This window comes from Chroicocephalus ridibundus, chromosome 1 (assembly GCF_963924245.1).
Source record: "Chroicocephalus ridibundus chromosome 1, bChrRid1.1, whole genome shotgun sequence".
Lineage (NCBI taxonomy): Eukaryota > Metazoa > Chordata > Aves > Charadriiformes > Laridae > Chroicocephalus > Chroicocephalus ridibundus.
In genome coordinates, this window is record NC_086284.1 from 177,697,260 (window position 1) to 177,714,990 (window position 17,731).

The following is a 17,731-nucleotide window of genomic DNA, read 5'->3' on the forward strand; positions in this document are numbered from 1 at the left end:
TTCCAGAAAGGGGTCACTGGCAATCAACATCGTTTTTCCCCTCGAAGGTGTGCCTCGCATGCCAAAACTAGTTGTGGTGTCTGTGCGTCTGGTCTCATCATATGGAATTTACAATGTCCCAGTTGTCCTTTGGCAAAACAAGGTCATATTCCATACCCATACAGATTAATTTCAGAGTGCTGTTTCCTGTCAGGAATAAAAATATGCTTTGCTTTCTAGCAAAACTTAAAGCTTTTCATAGGCCAGCAGATGACTGTCATTTTCAATCTTTACTGGCCTGGGTTCAATTATGACCAACAATATAGCTCAGAAAAGGTTCCAAAATCTTGCACCCATTCCGATTGCTCTCCCCTCCTCTGCTGTTTCTATTTCATCTTCTGTGTTTTGTTTTTTTTTTTTTTTCCAAATAGTTATAGATTTGCTTCTTTCCCCCTAGGTAGCTGCCCAGATTTAATATAAGCCATTCATTGCAACACAAAAAAAAAAAAAAAAGCCCTGACCCCAAACTAGGCAAAGTCTCACAGAAATAGTCACTGTTGATTCTGTCATTTCCTAAAATCTGAGTTCATAGCTTAGCTGTCTTACCAAGCTTTTAACAAAGCTTTACTTATGCAAGTTTGAGGGGGAGAAAAAACCCTTAAAATCTAAGGAGAGAATTTCCACTGAGCTGTAACAAGAGTTGCCATTTAAGGAAGTTGGAAAAAAACAGTTTCCCTAGAGAGTTCACAGGTTATTATTTAGTTCTCGTTCAGATTCATGGACATGGGATACAGAAATGTTCTCTTTCTTCTTTTATCTGTTCCTTTATATTTATGTTCATCTCCTCAGTTCTTGAATCTTTCCCACCTCCATTCTTCCTTTCTCTCAAGTGCCTACCTCTGTCATCACTCGTAAAGATGCCTCCCATTTTCTTTTGCTGCTAAACAGAGGCTTCCTCTTTTTTTTTTCTCCTTAATCCCTTCAAGTAACTTCCCACTCTCTTGTTTTCGTTCCCCTCCAGATCTTCTGTTTCAAATTAATTGCTCCCAGTTCCAGCTCTCACCATCGTCCTCTGCTTTTCCTTCTCCTCTGCACATCTCCTAGCCCCAGTTCCTCACCCCTCTGTGTTTCGGTCCAACCTCTTCACACTGATGGGAAAAAAAGATGTTTTCTAGCATAGGTTAGAGCTTTCCAGGGGTCAGTGGATAGGAGATGTTCCTTGGGCAAGGAGACAGAGTATCAAGCCCAGGCCATTGGCAGGAAAAGGTCAGGAACATGTGAGAATTTTGCTATCAGGTTTATAAGTTACTACTGAACATAAACTCATGGAGTTTGGGCCAGCTGCAGTTGATTTTTACAAAAATACCAAGAGACTCTACCCTTCAAAACAATATAATACCCTGTTAAGTTATGATTTTTAGCTCCAAGGGTTGGCAGCAATAGAATTCCTCAGTCAAAGAGCTGCTAGCATTTTACCTATTTAACATGGGAAAAGCATTCTTTTATTAGTAATCTCAGTTCTGGAAACACCTTAAACTTTCACAAACAAATAAATGAAACACCTGAGCAGGAAAAACACTACTCTGGACTATTCCAGTCATTAAATGTTATAGGCAGTTAATATCAGGATCTCACAGTACAGCGTGCAGGGCCTTCTTAGTCCTATAGGTGCTTCTTTTACGGTGATAATGATCACCTTGTGTAGTGGGGAGCTGAATACAGTCCTTGTAAATTTAGTACAATATTTAAAATGCATTTTTCGAAGGCACAAGTCCTTGGTGGTTGTAGGCTGTACATCTCACCACTTTGTGTTCTCATCATGTCAAATCCTTCAAGTTAAGTGACATTATACTCAGTCTGCACTAAACAGTGCTGGTGATTCACTAGACTGCAGTCTTCCTTTTAAGTCTGTACTGAGCCAATACTCCGATAGGGGTTTATTAAAGAGCACCCTGATGATGCAGGTCTAATCCTTTGATAGGGCCTACTGTTGGGATGTGACCCCTTTTTGATCATTTAACACTCACACCAATTTTTCTGAAAGCCACAGTTTGCCTCTTAACCTGGATGTCTTGGACAAATTCCAGCTCAGGAACAACACTCTGAAAACTCACATCCCCAGATAGTTTCAGTGATGGAAACCAAGTTACAGTTTAAACTGTTTATTATTGATGAAGACTTTAAGCAGTGGTTGTCCCGTACACCAGAGGTAATCACCTCTGGTGATTCCATCCTTTACTGAGTACTCATTACTTATCTGTTCTCTGCATCTTAGGGGTGTTATGAAAAATGATTATTTCAGTCACTGTGAAGGCATTGCAGACTTTTATGTAAGAGGTGCCATGCATGTGTTAAGCATTATTGCATTGCTTGCAATGTTATTATTACATTGCTTCTTTTTTTTGCCTTTTTCTTTTTTTTTTCCGTAGGGCCTCCAGCTAGCTCCACGCTAATTTAAAAATACAGTTCACAGGCACCTAGAAAGGAATTCTTTTTTTCCATGGCCTGGGAAAACAGGGTGCTAAAATATTTTCATTTGTGAACCTGGCATATAAATAATGCAGCATTAAAAGAAACTTGTTACATTTCCTATTTTCCTACAATAACTATAAATCATATTTAGAAAATGGAGTTGTAAAATGCCTTTTGGGGGAAAAAAAAAAAAAAAGACAACAGAGCTTGCTAGAATCTTTAAAGGAGACCAGTCTTCCAGAATGAGAATGAGTCATCTATAATCACACATCACATTTTCTAAGCAGTTCTTTGTCAGGTGTATGTGTTTAATTTCCTGCTGGGTTTTTAATTCTGCCAGATAACGTGGGGAGCAAAAGGAAAGATGTTTGAGTCATGAGAATTTTTTTGTTGTCCTCCCTTCCCTCTCCCTTCTCAAAGCTGTCATTTGGATGGCTCAAATTTCGGTCTGTTACGGTGCCAAACAGAAAGAGGCAGCTAACATTTGCAGCAATAGATTCAGACTCCTTACTGTATTTTTACTTTTCCTATGCTGGAATTTTAACAGACTTTTTTTTTTTTCTTCTTCTTCTTCTTTTGCTTCCCCCCAACCCCGTTGTCCTAAAAAACAATGAAACAAGACTGCTGCACCAGGGCTCCAGTGGAAGCCATACATCTGCTACGGCCTCTGGCCATTATAAAGCTCCGAACTACAGTGCCGGGAAAAACTGCAATGTGTGACTGCAGAAAGCTGGACGCTCCTCCAGCTCTTAGAAAGCCATGGTGGAGATGTAAGGTTGGAGAAGCTCTGGTGAAAGCCTCTCCACAAAAAACAACTAGGGAAAAGTAAGGAAAGGTGAGTTCTCTCCCTTCCTCGCTCTGCAGTAAGATGTATTTGTTAATAAGAGTTATGCAACTCTTTGCATTTTTTACTTAATAATAACAGCCTCTCTGAAAAAAGTAACAAATGCAGGTATTTGTGCTGCTAATAAATCTTCCTTTGATCCTTCAAAGATTTGCAACTTTAACTGTCAGCAACAATTGACCGTATGAAGAGCCGATCTTTTGACCAGTCAGACACGGACCTCGACTGGAGTTTTCCATATTCCCTATCTGAACATCAAGGAGTCAGATTGTAGTAGCCCTGAAGAAAGAGTGTTTTCCTTGTAACAGTTCATCTATTCTTCAATTATATCTACCAATGGAGGTATTTCTGAATTGCTCTGTGTACTTTGCCCTTAATTTAGGTTTTATAGCTCCAAAAGTGATGTCTGGAATCTGGATCCCTCTCTCACAATGCACAAATGGGGAAAACACAGAGCAGCCTGCATGGATTTAAATCACTCATAAATACTGCTAAGCCATCCAGCTCCCCTCTGCCTACCTGAACAGGACCCTCTCAGAACATTAGGGTGTATAATCCTCTGGTAAGTGCTAAGTAGGCTGCTATTTTTCTGAGCAGAAAGAGCTATTCTTTTCCCTCCCCCACATTGCCCTCCAAGAAACGTGGTTTTCATAAGAGCAAAATGGAGACTCTATTTCAAGTCTCTATAAAAGCACACACAGAGAATGAAAGAAAAAAAAATCAATATGAGCCCCTTTGACAGCTGAAATTAGATGCTTCATAATGCTGTGCCAATCTCACTGAGCATCATGTACCTCACCGTCTGTGCCTTTTCACTTCTTTTTGTCCCCTTACCTGTGGGAATAAAATATAGTCTTGGGTTGGGTTTTTTAAATACTTTTATTTTGGTCAACTTTTCATATATCTTAGGATCTTCTTATTCATAATCAAAAAAACATCACATCCCAGATCAGTGGTTGGTACCCCTTTTTAATGAAATGCTCCCACATCAGGTGTTCCTAGTTCAATTAGGTTGTCAGGGAGCATGTTTTGATTATATCCTAAACAAACTAAATCAGTAGCTCTCATGAAAGCGCATTGCTAAGGAAAATGCACAGAGCAGGCAGAAACAGTATGCGTGATAGGGTGGTCTGAGAGTGGCTGAGGGAACGTGATTTTGAGATATTCCTGAATATATTAGCATTGTACTGATGAAATCCCTCCCAAAGGACTATTAAACTTGCAGCGGCTGTGTAAAAGTACTTTTGGACGGTCAGCTAGAAAGAACGATGTCAAGCACAACTTAGGAAACATTTCTTTACTGAGAGGGTGGTCAAACACTGGAACAGGCTTCCTAGAGAGGTGGTCGATGCCCCAAGCCTGTCAGTGTTTAAGAGGCATTTGGACAATGCCCTTAACGACATGCTTTAACTTGGTCAGCCCTGAAGTGGTCAGGCAGTTGGACTAGATGCTCTGTGTGGGTCTCTTCCTGAGACCTATAGAACTGAAATATTCTCCCCTCTCCTCTCCTCTCCTCTCCTCTCCTCTCCTCTCCTCTCCTCTCCTCTCCTCTCCTCTCCTCTCCTCTCCTCTCCTCTCCTCTCCTCTCCTCTCCTCTCCTCTCCTCTCCTCTCCTCTCCTCTCCTCTCCTCTCCCCTCCCCTCCTCTCCTCTCCTCTCCCCTCTAACTTTAGAATATGCTGTTTAAAACATCCTATGCCGCAACTCTTCAGAGCTGCATGTAAACAACAACTTTTTCTAGTGATATCCAGCAAAAGTCGATACCATTGAACATTCCTATGAGAGCAGAAGTGTGTTTTGGTGGTTATCTGTGACCTTTATTGACCTTTGCAATCCTGATTAAATCAAGAGGCTGAGTACTCCGTCTTGTTCAGCGTGCTGCCTGGCTGAAGCAGGACGAAGCAGCAGGAGAAACACACTGAGGAACATCCCAAGGTTTTTCTGTCAGAGAAACAGAGGCGGGTGCAAAGCCTGGGAAGGGCAGGGAAACCCAGCTCAACCCTTCTGTAACAGAGTAGCTTCTGGGGGACCAGGCAGGGGGAAGCGGTTAAATCTGGCCAGTCTGGCCACTGCAGGATTTACATGCAGAAAAAAATCTTTTTTTGAGTGGAATAAAATTTAACTATTTTATCTACAGAAACCCCTGATCATTGCCTCAACTTAATTTCCGTTTTTTCTTTTCTAGGAGGGAAGATGACCATTGCCAGGGATTCAGAAAAGAAGGATATGATGTTTCTTGTTACTAGGGCTACCAAAGTAAAACGTATATAGAAGCTGATTCTAGCATGTTAGCATTTTTGTTTCTTCATTTCAGCACATTGAACGGTTTAATAGCATCTAAGTTTATTAACTGATATTAGCAACAGCAATGCAAGCTAAAATTCAATCCCAGTGTTTCAGTCAATTATTGGGTGACAGTGCTCTGACCAGCAGGAAAGGCAACAGGTGTATTCCCTACATAGCCTGTACCCCTGCCAAGGTTACAAAATGTTGAGTTCTGCATCTGTGACCTTTATGTAATGAAGAAGGTCATTTTAATGCTAGGACATCTGCACTAAGCCATATGGTGAGCTAGAAATGGTATGATCACCACTCAAAATATGTTGCAGAGATATTATTCTGATGCCCTCTGGTATCTTCAGGCACAATCTTATTTATCACACAGTAAAAGCATAATCATTCGAAGAAAAATGACCTGCAGTACTTTAAAAAAAAATATTAAATACTTAAACAGAAATATTCATTGCTGGATCTGAAGATCATCTCATGGACATTGCTCTCTTACATGCCCTCGCCTTTGGCTTGGGATGCACATTGTATTTGCTGCAATCCATCATAAGACCAGTGAAGCTAGGAGCTCTCACAAGTAATGAATTAATGAGGCTAATTAGAGAACTGTGGGTTATTTCTGCTCCTGTTTGCATGACATCATGATGTAAGCCCACAGTATGGCCCAGGTGCCAGCCAACTAGATGAGAAGACTCCAAATGCTGGGCACCCAGACAAGGAAAGTTCCTTCAAATGGTTGGTGTCCAGTGCGCTGAACATTGTATGAACATGGAAGGAACTAGCCTAAGTCTTAGCTTTGTCATTGTACTTGTCTCTGTTTTTATACAGCAGGAGCTGTTTGGCCTAGTGATGCAGGATAAGAAGCCCCCCTGCACAGATGGAGTTGGTTTTTTGATAAAACGAGTCCTGGAACAGGGATTCAAATCCCTCAATAAATAGTCCTTGTGTAAAAACACAGTCCAAAATAACCAGGAGAGCCAGTTCGCTTGTTCCCAAAAGCTGCCCTACTATTGTTAAGCGTATTAAGAGGATTAGAATCAGGATGTGCTGAACACATGTGAAACACCTGTGATAAATGCTCCGAAAATAACTCAGCAGTACAGAGCCCTTACTGGGTCACAAATTACTTGATTAAAGCTGGAAAAACCAAGGTTGTTTTTATTTTTCTTTATCAAAGCCGTGATCATTTTTTTCTTACAGCAAATAATGCTTTAATGTTGAGTTTTAATGGGATTCTTATCATTCAGATGCAGAATATAACATTTTAGTGATTGTCCTGTTTTTTTTTTCTAACATTGTTATTCTGCTGTTACATTTGAAAAGCTTGATGAATGGATTAAATGAAAGAAAATGTAAAATATTTCACAGAAACAAAGAAAGCCCATTTTCAAGAGGATTCTTTGATTTCAGGAAAAGTTGCCCTTCCTTATTATAAAAAGACAGCTTTTGATGGATCTGTAAAGTTTCTTCAGGTTGAGAGACTGACAGCTTTGTCTCAGTGAGGGAATTCAAACTTGGCTCTGAAATGGGCCAGCAAAACTACTATACTTATTTTGGAAAGAGTCAGAGATAATGAGGGAGATTACAAACAAGGACGCGTAGTTATGGTGAGTGGCTTTCCTTTTCCCAAAAAGCTCATTTCCTGGAAGATAATTAATAATTAAGAGAAATTTGGACTTGGTGCACAAAAATAAGTCTTTCAGCATTATAATGAAAGATCACAAATTGAATGTCTTTAGAGGAATAGTTTAGAAACGTGAATAACTAACTAGCAAAACTTCTAATCTACTAATGAGATTCCCAGCAAGCTCTCCACAGCTTTACCTCTTAACTAGGGACAGGGTTTCGTTCTGTGAGCTTGCACGTCTGAGGGTGATAAATGTACCGCTTGTGATGTCTGCCCGTACAGCGGAGGCATGTGGAAATCAGCCTGAGCGCTACCCAGACAGGCAGGGTTCAAAACCTGGGTTTTAACAATTCTACCTCAGCCTACAAAACCCAAACTCCCCGTGGCTATTTTTTCAACTGAAAAATCCATCCAGAATATCCTGCAACCGCAGCGTGAGCCCAGCAGCCGTGGAAGGAAATGGGGAAGGTTGTTACTTCCACCAGCTCCTTCCTTCGCAGAGTGCTTTTTCTCAGTAAACACTAATAATCTCCTGGCAGCACATGTAGACTTTTGGACAATAAGAGTGTACTGCGGGGAATCTGCACTTTGATATTTCCCCTGAACTCTAAGAGAAGTCTCCCTGCACACTGGTTTAACTACAGGATTGTATTTTCAGCATCTGTGCAGCTAGACTCCAGTGAAATACTGTGTTCGAGAGACCCACTAATTTATTTCAGCTCTTGCCAACTGACTTACCCTGCATATTAATATTAACAATCATGTTTGTACAAATGGGTCCATTAATTCAAATTTCATTTCCTTTTCAATTGGTAATATATGTAAAGAACAATAACCAATGCAGCATAATTTTACCCATGACTATTATAAGTGGGTACACAATATCATATTTATTTCCTTCTAAAAGCATTGCTTTTAAATGAGCAAAGGATATTACAAGAGTGTTAGCTTTTTCCCTTTCCTCAATACATTGCAAAGATGTGGGAAGGCTGGGGGAAGGAGAAGCCATTTAAACTCAAACTGGAGTTTATGTTATTTGGGGGCTTGATCCAAAGTCAGGGGAACATTTTCTTTTACTTTGCTAGGGCTTGGCATGGGCCCATAATGAGCATTAACAAGGATGCCCCAGCAGACACAGAAATAGAAAATGTTCTAGAAACTGCACTTTCACTTTGTCACAATAAACTGAGTTTGTATTTAACTGAGTGATTATGGGAAAGGGAAGAAACATATTACAAAGCATGACTGAAAAAATACTGGGAATTCCAACACCAGAAAAACCTTAATTCTCAATCCAAATATTCCGTGACAAGAAAAAATAGCAAACATTCTTTTATAAATTAAATTAGGATTATTTTTCAGATTAGGAGCACAGAAGTGGGTCAACAGATAGTTGCAATCATACTTGAGTGTTAGATTGTACAGCAGGGAAGGCAATCAAGAAGGTTAAAACTACCTTTGGGAAGCTGAAGCCGTAACACTTAAGGAAACAGAATGGAGTTGTACTAGCTCTTGAGTTTTTAATAGGCAAGACCTTGAATAATGAGGAAAAAGACAATTAGATCCTTCATTACAGGCAAAATACTAAGAGGATCAGATGATCTTGTTTCTACAAGAATAAAGAGAGGTTGCTGAGGAGTTCCTGGAGGTATGATTAGATTTTTAAAGCTAGGGTCATATAGATGCCCACATATAAAATCCCAAGAAAAAGCACTTCGGTCCAACATCAATACTGTCATCTTGCACGGTCAATACCTGGAAGCCAAATTCAGCACTCACATCCCATTGCAGCTGCTCCAACAAGTCTGAACTATAAATTGCTTTTTTTCAATTGGATTTGTTAACTACTGTCTGTATTTTAAAAACTTTCCCAAGATGGGCAAAAAGCATGGGCTTCTAAAAAGAAGTTTCTCTGGGAAGGATTTTTATTATCTCCTATAAAGTCTATCCTAAGATCTTCTTACCAGAATGGGAAAAAGCATCACAGAGTGTACATCAAAAGAAATTTCCCAGTGGAGTAAGCATCTCCAAACAACTGAGCTGGCCTCAGTGAGTGGAAATATCCAGTGTCACAGAGATCCCTCCAGCACCTACTCCAGAAAGAAGCATTGCAAAGGTAACAGAAATGAGCTGACTGATTACTTTCCAGATCAATCTCCATATCTTACTTTTCCATATTGTTTAGTAGTGGTTTATTAGATAATTTTTGAGGAACAGCTATCATATAACTCATGGCCCAACAGAGAATTTGGTAGTCAGTATCAAAATGTGATCATCTTTCAAGTTATCCTGCGTTTCTTTCCCTTCAAACTAGACCACTCTGAGAAACGATGGTCAAACATTAACTTTTAAGGAAACAAATGCACTGCCTGGGAGCTGGTCAAGCCTATTTACTTTCATCTAGAGCTTAAAAAATGGAGATAAATGTTTGCCATGGTTGTATGGTACAAAGCCCCGGGGGTAGGAGTCCTGCCCAAGAGCACGTCCAGTGCTCCACAGGGAGGAGGCTGCAAGCTGGCATGCCATTCCATGGCAAAGTTTTCTATGTGTGATGGCATTAGGTGCCATTAAGTGGTTCTTTCCTCCAACAGTTTGTTTATCTCCCTCACCAACATAGGCTAGCAAAATAAAAATACATTTCAGAAAGGTCTATGGGACTTTACTCCATAAGCTTCTATACCAAATACCCCCGCGTACCCTCAGTGTACCACTGATGCTTAAAGGCTTACTGTTAAACAGTAAAAGCACATTATTGCAACGTGACATGAAAACAGAGCAGAAGAGATCAAGGGTGTCTGCAATAGGAAGAAATTTATGAAGTCAAATTCGTGGACCATCTGTGGTAATGCCCCATGCAATAGGGCAAGAAAAATAGAAATAAAACAGATCTCAAATATCTGCCCTGTGGAGATATTCTTTGCTTCCCACAAATGAGTCAGTCTCTTTAAATCTGTGCAAGCTACACTAATCAAGCCCCTGAGAAATTTTAGAAGCAGTAGGAGTACTCCTGTACCACTCCCCACAACCTGTCTCCAGTCTCCAGTGCTTCAAAAGGAAAGACAACTTCTCCTCTTCTCTGTTCCCCCTCCTCTATTTCTTTCCAACCAAATTATGCATCCAGGGAAAAATTTCCCATGCAGCTTTTGCTTTCTCATTCTCCCTGCTTCACCTTCCTTTTCAGTAACCCTTCATAATAATTCTTTTTGGAAATACCCTCTGCATTTTGATTTAACTTCCAGAATCAAAACCCCCACTCTGAGTAAAAACTCTCTTTAGCATAAAGTTGGCAGACTTTCTCCCTTGCTGATAACAGGCATTTGGGTATGTTGCCAGCAGTTACTTTGATAATAGCCACACTATCTTACTGACAATTAATGTAGGCTTCCCTGTTAGACTAGTAATTAGGCCTTCAAAATGTCAGAATCTGGTCCAGGTTGAATATTCTGGATAGTAATTGTGAATAAATAAATAAAAAATTAAAGTTAATGGGAACTGACAATATCTGGCTGAAATGCAATCTGGATCCAAGTGCAATCCTGTTCCCTGGCAGGGATCACGGGGGACCAGGCTGGTTCGTCCTTGGGAGTGCTGAGGCATGTTCCCCTCCAGCTCACCCGGCAAAATCAGCGCAATTGCTCACTGGCTGAATCAGATCTTTTTCACATGGGTAAAGAAAACAAAATCTGTCACTGTGCAAGACACAGAGACATCTTTCTGAAACACAAAGTGCCACTGTGGTGGTTCATGTTTGTTAGTAGTCTTGATGAACACTGCAATTAAAATGGCTGGAAGAAACCTTACCCTCCATCTGCACAGCAGTAGACGGCAGAAAGAGAAAACCGGGAGCGAGCGGGCTCCCACTTATGCCCAGCTATGGAACCTGCAACAAATTCCCACTTACTCAAACCAAGAAAATCAGGTAAGTGGCACCGGCTATTGCCCTTTGTCCTAAAGCATGCGTATTTGCAATACATGCCACTGAATCAGAATGTGTGTTCCTTGTAAGTCTACCTTCCTTGGGAGGACTTGGAAATAAAGTGGCTGCCAGTTGTTGAGGTGCACAGCCTTCCTGCCTCACGTGTCTCTGAGTCACCTCTGTTTTCAAAAATACTGATTTGTCAGGAGACAGGCATTTAACCAAGTTCTGCCGGCTAAGCTGTAAAACACCGCTGCCCTTTTTGACCCAAGCAGTTAGACAGCGGATTTTGGTTCAAAGGGAAATCCAAGATTAGACAGACGTCTCTCCTATGCAACCTGTGTAGTTCTGACTAAGGTTCCCAAGCCAAAACAAGAATAAAACTTGGGCATGAGGAAGTTCACAGGCCCTTTTTATTTAGTCCTTGCTCCTAAAACCCTTAATCTTTCGTTTTCTTCTAACTACTTCTTTTTCCTAGACTCTGTAATGTAACCCCTGCCTTTTTTTCACAAATAAGCAGAGAATGCATGTATTTCCTCACAAAAGGAGGAGAAATCCTTAACCATGTTTTAATTACCCACATATTCCCTGCAAGTATCCCAGGGACAGCTGTATCCCAGAAAGTATTGCACCACCTCGGTCTTGAGTAGAAGATACCAAAGGTTATTTTTTTTTTTTTTTACATTGTCTATTAATAATGAAGGATGTGTAATATTGATGTCAGGGTGATTTAATCCAGCCATAGCAACAAGTTTTGCTACTGTCTTCCAATTTAATACATTGGAAATAAGAGGGAGAGTCTATTTCCAAGCTGTGTCAAACATAATTTTTCAGTACACATATAAAGGAAATCATAAAAAGCAGTTACAAACTTTCTCTTCTATTTAGAGGGAAAAAGGCTGTTCTGGGTTTTTTAATTTCAGATAAAATATCTCTGTTTTCAGTAAACTTTACATATTTCACTCTTAAATGAAAAATATGTTCTAGCCATGGAAAAATCATCACTTTGGCAGCAAACTGATTCTAAAAGATGGAAGAATCTTTATTCTGAAGCAGCAGAAATATTGTTTTTATTTTGTGTTGCTTTTCTTTTGAACTGAGCAATCTGGTTATTTAAAAAATAAACCAAGATTGTATTTCAGCCTGCCATATTCTGCAGGCAAAAAATATCAGAATTGCAAAGTGCTGTAATCACTGGAAATGGGAAACTGGAGTTGATAAGCCTGGTTTCCCATATAATCATTTCAGGTGAGCTGGTGACAGCTGAAATCAAATTTTGGGGATGAGCAGATGTGTCTTTAAATGGCTGAGATGGCGGAGTTCCTCCTCCCTCTTCTCTGTGTATGCAGATTTAAGGAAAAAGAAGAGATATTTTAGGGATTTGATAATGCAGCTTTTAAACCAAACTGTCGTTTTCACCTTTGCTAATGTGTGTCAGAAGGAGAGGGGCTTTGATTGAGAAAATAGTGTAAAATCCAGACACCATTTTGAAGGACAGATTCTTCCCCTCTGTTTCAAATACCATCTCTATTGCTTTTTATTTACAAATATGTTTATTTGTTGGGCTGTGTGTGTGTTGGAGTGATAAGGAGGTCCCGGACTTGTCAGTAGGCTAGAGGGCTGAGTGCTCCCACCAGTAAAAAAAAAAAAAAAAAAAAAGAAAAAGGAATTATTGCTTATGGGTTTGATTATAAGTTTTTTTAGTTTTTTCAGATTTTTGCCCAAGGTCCTCTACAGCTAGCAGAGAAGAGATGAGAAATTCCAGCTGTGGCAGAGCTGAGAAGGCACAATTTATGTTTGATAACTCTTCGTTCTAGGTAGGGTGGGTTAGTAATTTCTGAGGTCAGCAGAAGAGGTGGCCGTGAAGGTGAGGGGTTGGAAATCATTACTCTGGACATAAAAGGAATTTGGGGTGAGGAAGCAGGGAGTTAGAGACACCTGAAAAGGGAGAATAAATATTTCCCTCCTGAAAAAGGGATTTTATTTTTCTTTTCAGGCAGAAAAGGAAAGGGAATAAGAGAGGATAAAAGAGGGCTTGGGGATGGAAGCTGTGACCCACGCACCACTAGCGACACAGTAGCTGCCCTGGAACTAAATCTGCATTTCCCTTATCCTATTAACTGGGAAGGCCAGGTTATATTTACCGCTTGCTCCAATTAAAGAGCAGCACAGAGCGGCACCACCTCCAGAAGAGACTGGGGGTGAAGCCTTTGTCGCAGACTTGCCATGCGGTTACTGCACGGGCATCCCCCTTGTCAGCCTCTGCCATGGGCCCCCCCATACCCTGGGCTTGGCAGGGGAAGGGCAACGCACATCCCCGATCTGCTTGCCCCACTGGCTCTGTGGCCATGCGGACAGGAAAGGTGGAAAAAAGCCTCTCCTCACTGCGATGTAAACCACAGAACGGGTGGCCGGGGGAGAGGGTCAGAGGATTATCTTTAAGAGTATTCTTTTGCCACCTGGGATTTAGGATCTTCAAGAAGTAGCAGAAATTTCTAGAAAGGGCTCAGCACACACAAATATCTCCAGTGAAGGAAAGGAACAAGATCCCTTGATCCTTTTGCCACAAAGTCCCTTTTCTTCTTCTTGCCTGTCAGCCATAAAAAAAAAAAGCTGTAATGAGAGTGAGGATCCTTGAAAAAGATCATACCCTCCCAACCTGGAAGGACCTTTCTCGTCATTTCCAAAATACAAGGGAACATGCTAAACCCTTCGGCTGGATTTTCAATTGCTGAAAAGCTTCACTTCCCATGGGAACTGGGCTGACTTTCCCAGGCCCTCTCCATGTTCGCTCCTCAGTGTGCCGCTGGACCTGGCAGCATCCTCACGCACCAGGTTTCTTTTATTGTCTTGCTCCCTTTACTTTATGTCCTGGATTAACCAATTAACACTAAAGATTGCCCACTAAAAGTGTATTATATCAGCCTCAGTGGGGGCAGCCCAGGGTGGGACAACTGCGACTGTTTCTTACTCAGGCATCTGAAGGGACCAAGCAAAGGTGCAGAGTAAGGCACAGGGGGATAAACGAGCATCCTGCCCTGCAAGCCACTGCAAGATTTAACAGCCTAGTGAAGTATCTACAACGCTGCTCAGCGCCTACCCTGCTGAGGACCGCAAGGGCTGTGCTGGTAAGGCAAACGGAAGCAGGATTAGGCCTGATGCCAAAGCCTTGTGGACCAAGATTAGCACACACGTGGTCTGGTCTCCTTTAGCAGCTCCTTTAGGAGCCAAATTGTCTGTGTCACTTATTTCTTCTCTCGTCCACCTAGAAGATATTAGAAATTGCATGTTTAAAATAAAGTTCAGCAGAAATTCCAACTTGCATTCCCAGATGACACTTCTTGTGAACGGGCTGTGATCTGGTGGGCGCCTCTCACAGAAGATGGCTGCTGTGTCAGACTTGGATGAGCAAGCCCGTCCTGATTACCCTAGTCTTGTTACGTGAGAATTTGTAGCATATTTCCCCTGAAACAAAGAAACATGGCACGGAAGCCAGCCAGAGACCGGCACACATTTCTCTCCCAGAGCTACTGAGTGTTATTATCTTGGAAGGCAGCACTGCCATCTGGGGATGGAAAAACAATATTTCAGTCACAGTTCAGCTACCGTGTTGGGAGGGGTGCTGCAGACATGGAAAAATAAATAGAAGCCCGCAGTAGCTCACGATGATTTTCTTACAGTATACATGAATCAACAATCCCCTCTTGGATTATTGCTCTCAAATTGGGTAACATTATTTTTCACTTTAATACAAAGGTTCTACCCTTCCAGAAGCATAAGTGGGGTCTTGCCTTCTTAATGTTTATATCATTTAACAACTGGCTACATGGTGCAAACAGTCTGTAATGAATTCCTTGTAATTCCTTGAATTACAGCATTATTCCCTTTTTGCTCACTTATACCAGTAAACAAGGGCAGAGGTGATTTGCTAAGCCCAGCTAATAAACTGTTTCAGCGGCCAGTCCGCCGTCTTTGAAATTCGTAACAAATAATAATGCAGACATTACCATACCCGTATCTTTTGACATCCTACTGAGCCTACTGTCATGTTCTTTACACACAGCATTTATTCTGAAACATGTCCTCTTCCTGGGAAAACTGCTGTCCTTTCTTCCCTCTCATCTAGGTCTGTCAGGATTCCCTTCTGTTTCACTAATAGAGAAATTGCTGCGCGTACTTACATAGCTAATTATTTCTCTGATTTAGCCTAAAGTCCTTGTAGAATATAGAGCTAACAGTCCTAAAAAAAAAAAAAAAACAAAAAAACAAACAAAAAAAACCCCAAACCCTCAAAAACGCACAAAAAAACCCGAAAGCCAGCAACGTGATTTATCAACAATTACGATATGTTGGCACGCAGCCAGTCGCTTCTGTCCTGAGTTGCCTGTGTGCTTCCTGCATAGGCGTGTTCACACCGAGTGGGATGACACAAGGAGCATAAAGCGACCTGAGACCACACGGAGGCCAGAGGGGTGATTCCCGCTCCCACCCTGCCCTTCGCCCTGGGCTTCCATCCTTCCGGTGTGTTGGCTCAGCCGAGCACATTGACCTTGCTGAAAACTTTGTGGGTTTTTTGTTTGGTTGTTGGGGTTTTTTTTTAATTTTCCCAAACGAAGATTAGCCTTCAGCCAGATCCTGCTCCCTGCTAACACCGGCACAAAGGAAAGCTGAGTTAAAGCAGTTAAAATTGCTATTTTGAGGTGGTACAAGATATGTATCCGCTTACGCTGAGCATGAAACCACATCCTCCCATATTCAGTTTACAAATCTAATAACTGAGTCATATTGGAGGTAGCATATTTAAATCCAGAAGATTACTGCATGAAAATCCTGATAGTCAGTGAGTTTTCTAAAAGAACAAACCCATTTTTTTGTCTGTTAGGCATACAGAAGGAACCTTTGTTATAAGTCCCAAACAACATAAAACCGAACAAGACTCTTAAGACTGAGTGCAGAGATTTTTATGTAGATTCTTATATAAATAGATTATATAAGCACACCCAAATGGATTGCCCCAAACAATATTATTTGAACTGACTCACTACTTATTTTTTATTTGCCATTTAACTGCAAATGACTGTCCTCTGTGTGAAGCCACTTTCTTTTTATATCATTTACTATTTTAGTGAGCCCATCTATCCTACCTCTGCTGAAAGGATTCTCCTGCAGTAGATAGAGAACATTTTTAATTCTGTCTTACAAACTTCCATTTTTACACAATTTTCATGGAGCAATGCTTCATAATAAGTGCCAAAGACCCTCTTATGCAGGTGTCCATGAAATACATCTGCCATCAGACAGGTGTTACTTACCCACAGGATAGAAGTGCTTTGGTGCCGCATTTCTGGTCTCGAGCTATTTGGCAGTTTGCTAAAGAACAAAGTGACCAGAGGGTGGCTCTTGAGCCATGTGCAATTCAAGTGTGACTCCCCAGCGCAGCTGGGTCCAGCTGTTCCAGCTGCAGGAGCCTCCAAGCCTTCAGCTGCCAGAAGTGATGCAGGAGGGACAGCTAAGGTCTGCCCTTGCAGCTGAAATCCAGCCTGCAAGATGACTAGGAGCAACTGCCTACCCTCTTTTCTTATCTCTTCTGTAACTACGGAAGGGGTTTTGTTGATTGTGATCACGTGAAGATTTTGGAACCTGACATTAAGGTTGGCCACCCTTGCTCCAGAGGATCATGAAGCAAATTATTGCATATTTGTCATACCAGAGATAACTGCCGCTACTAACGGCTGCCAGAATTTGATGTACTTTTATGAGTACCAAATTTTGCTCTAATGTAAGACGTTAAAAATGTTGCGTTTATACTGAACAACAAAAAATACCATTCTGGCCTTCCAGTCAAATGTTTTAGGAATAAAAATTAAATGCACTCAATAAGGTCCTCAAGAGGTTTGTTCATTCTGAACCAGGCCAACAACATTCCCTTTCAGGTACAATAAAGCAAGCTTTGGCCACATTACATAGAAACTAGTGCGTCAAGCATTAAGGGCTGCATAGCATCCTGTCTGTCATCTCAGGTCAGCTAAATGGCTTTTTCTTCTGAAAGTCTCAAAGCACTTATGAACCCAAGAAGATGCAGGTGATGTATTCAAAGCTGCCCAGGGGTTTTGGACGCCCAAATCTCATTAATTATAATGGAAAAACGGGCTTTCAACCCCCAGAGGCAAGTCTGAAAACCTCAGCCAGATGGTATTGTTATTAAAGCACAGAATTGGGAGTTAAGAGCTGCTGTGAGTAGCTTCACAAAGAAAACAGTGCTGCGCACAAGAACAATTAGCATTACTGGATTTACAAAAAAACAATACAGGTTCATGGCTACATAATTCATTATCAACTGTTCTACATTTAGCAAACACCTAAGAGCATGGGCATACAAATCCTTATCATCTTTAGTTTTCTTGTGTCTTGCTACATCCCTCTAAGCCAATTCCTCCCTGTCTGCTGCAGTTATTTTGCTAGTGCAGTAGCACATACGGAAGTGGCTGATGTATGTCTGGGTTTTATATTCGTACTTTAAAACAAGTCTAACCATCATTATCTGCTGAGGGAAATCCAAATAGAAAGAGATTATATATTTTTTTCCCCAGTGGTACTTTTAAGTT

The 17,731-nt window shown here is 41.1% G+C and overlaps 1 long non-coding RNA gene across 2 annotated transcripts in view; it reads right to left on the reverse strand.

The window, feature by feature from the left end:
- LOC134510746 (uncharacterized) overlaps positions 1–16,607 on the reverse strand; it is a 43,708-nt gene extending 27,101 nt beyond the window's left edge. For both annotated transcript variants that reach the window (XR_010069715.1, XR_010069714.1), the window contains exon 1: positions 16,439–16,607. This is a non-coding gene — a long non-coding RNA (uncharacterized LOC134510746). The remainder of the gene's footprint in view (positions 1–16,438) is intronic.
- Positions 16,608–17,731: the final 1,124 nt, after the last annotated feature.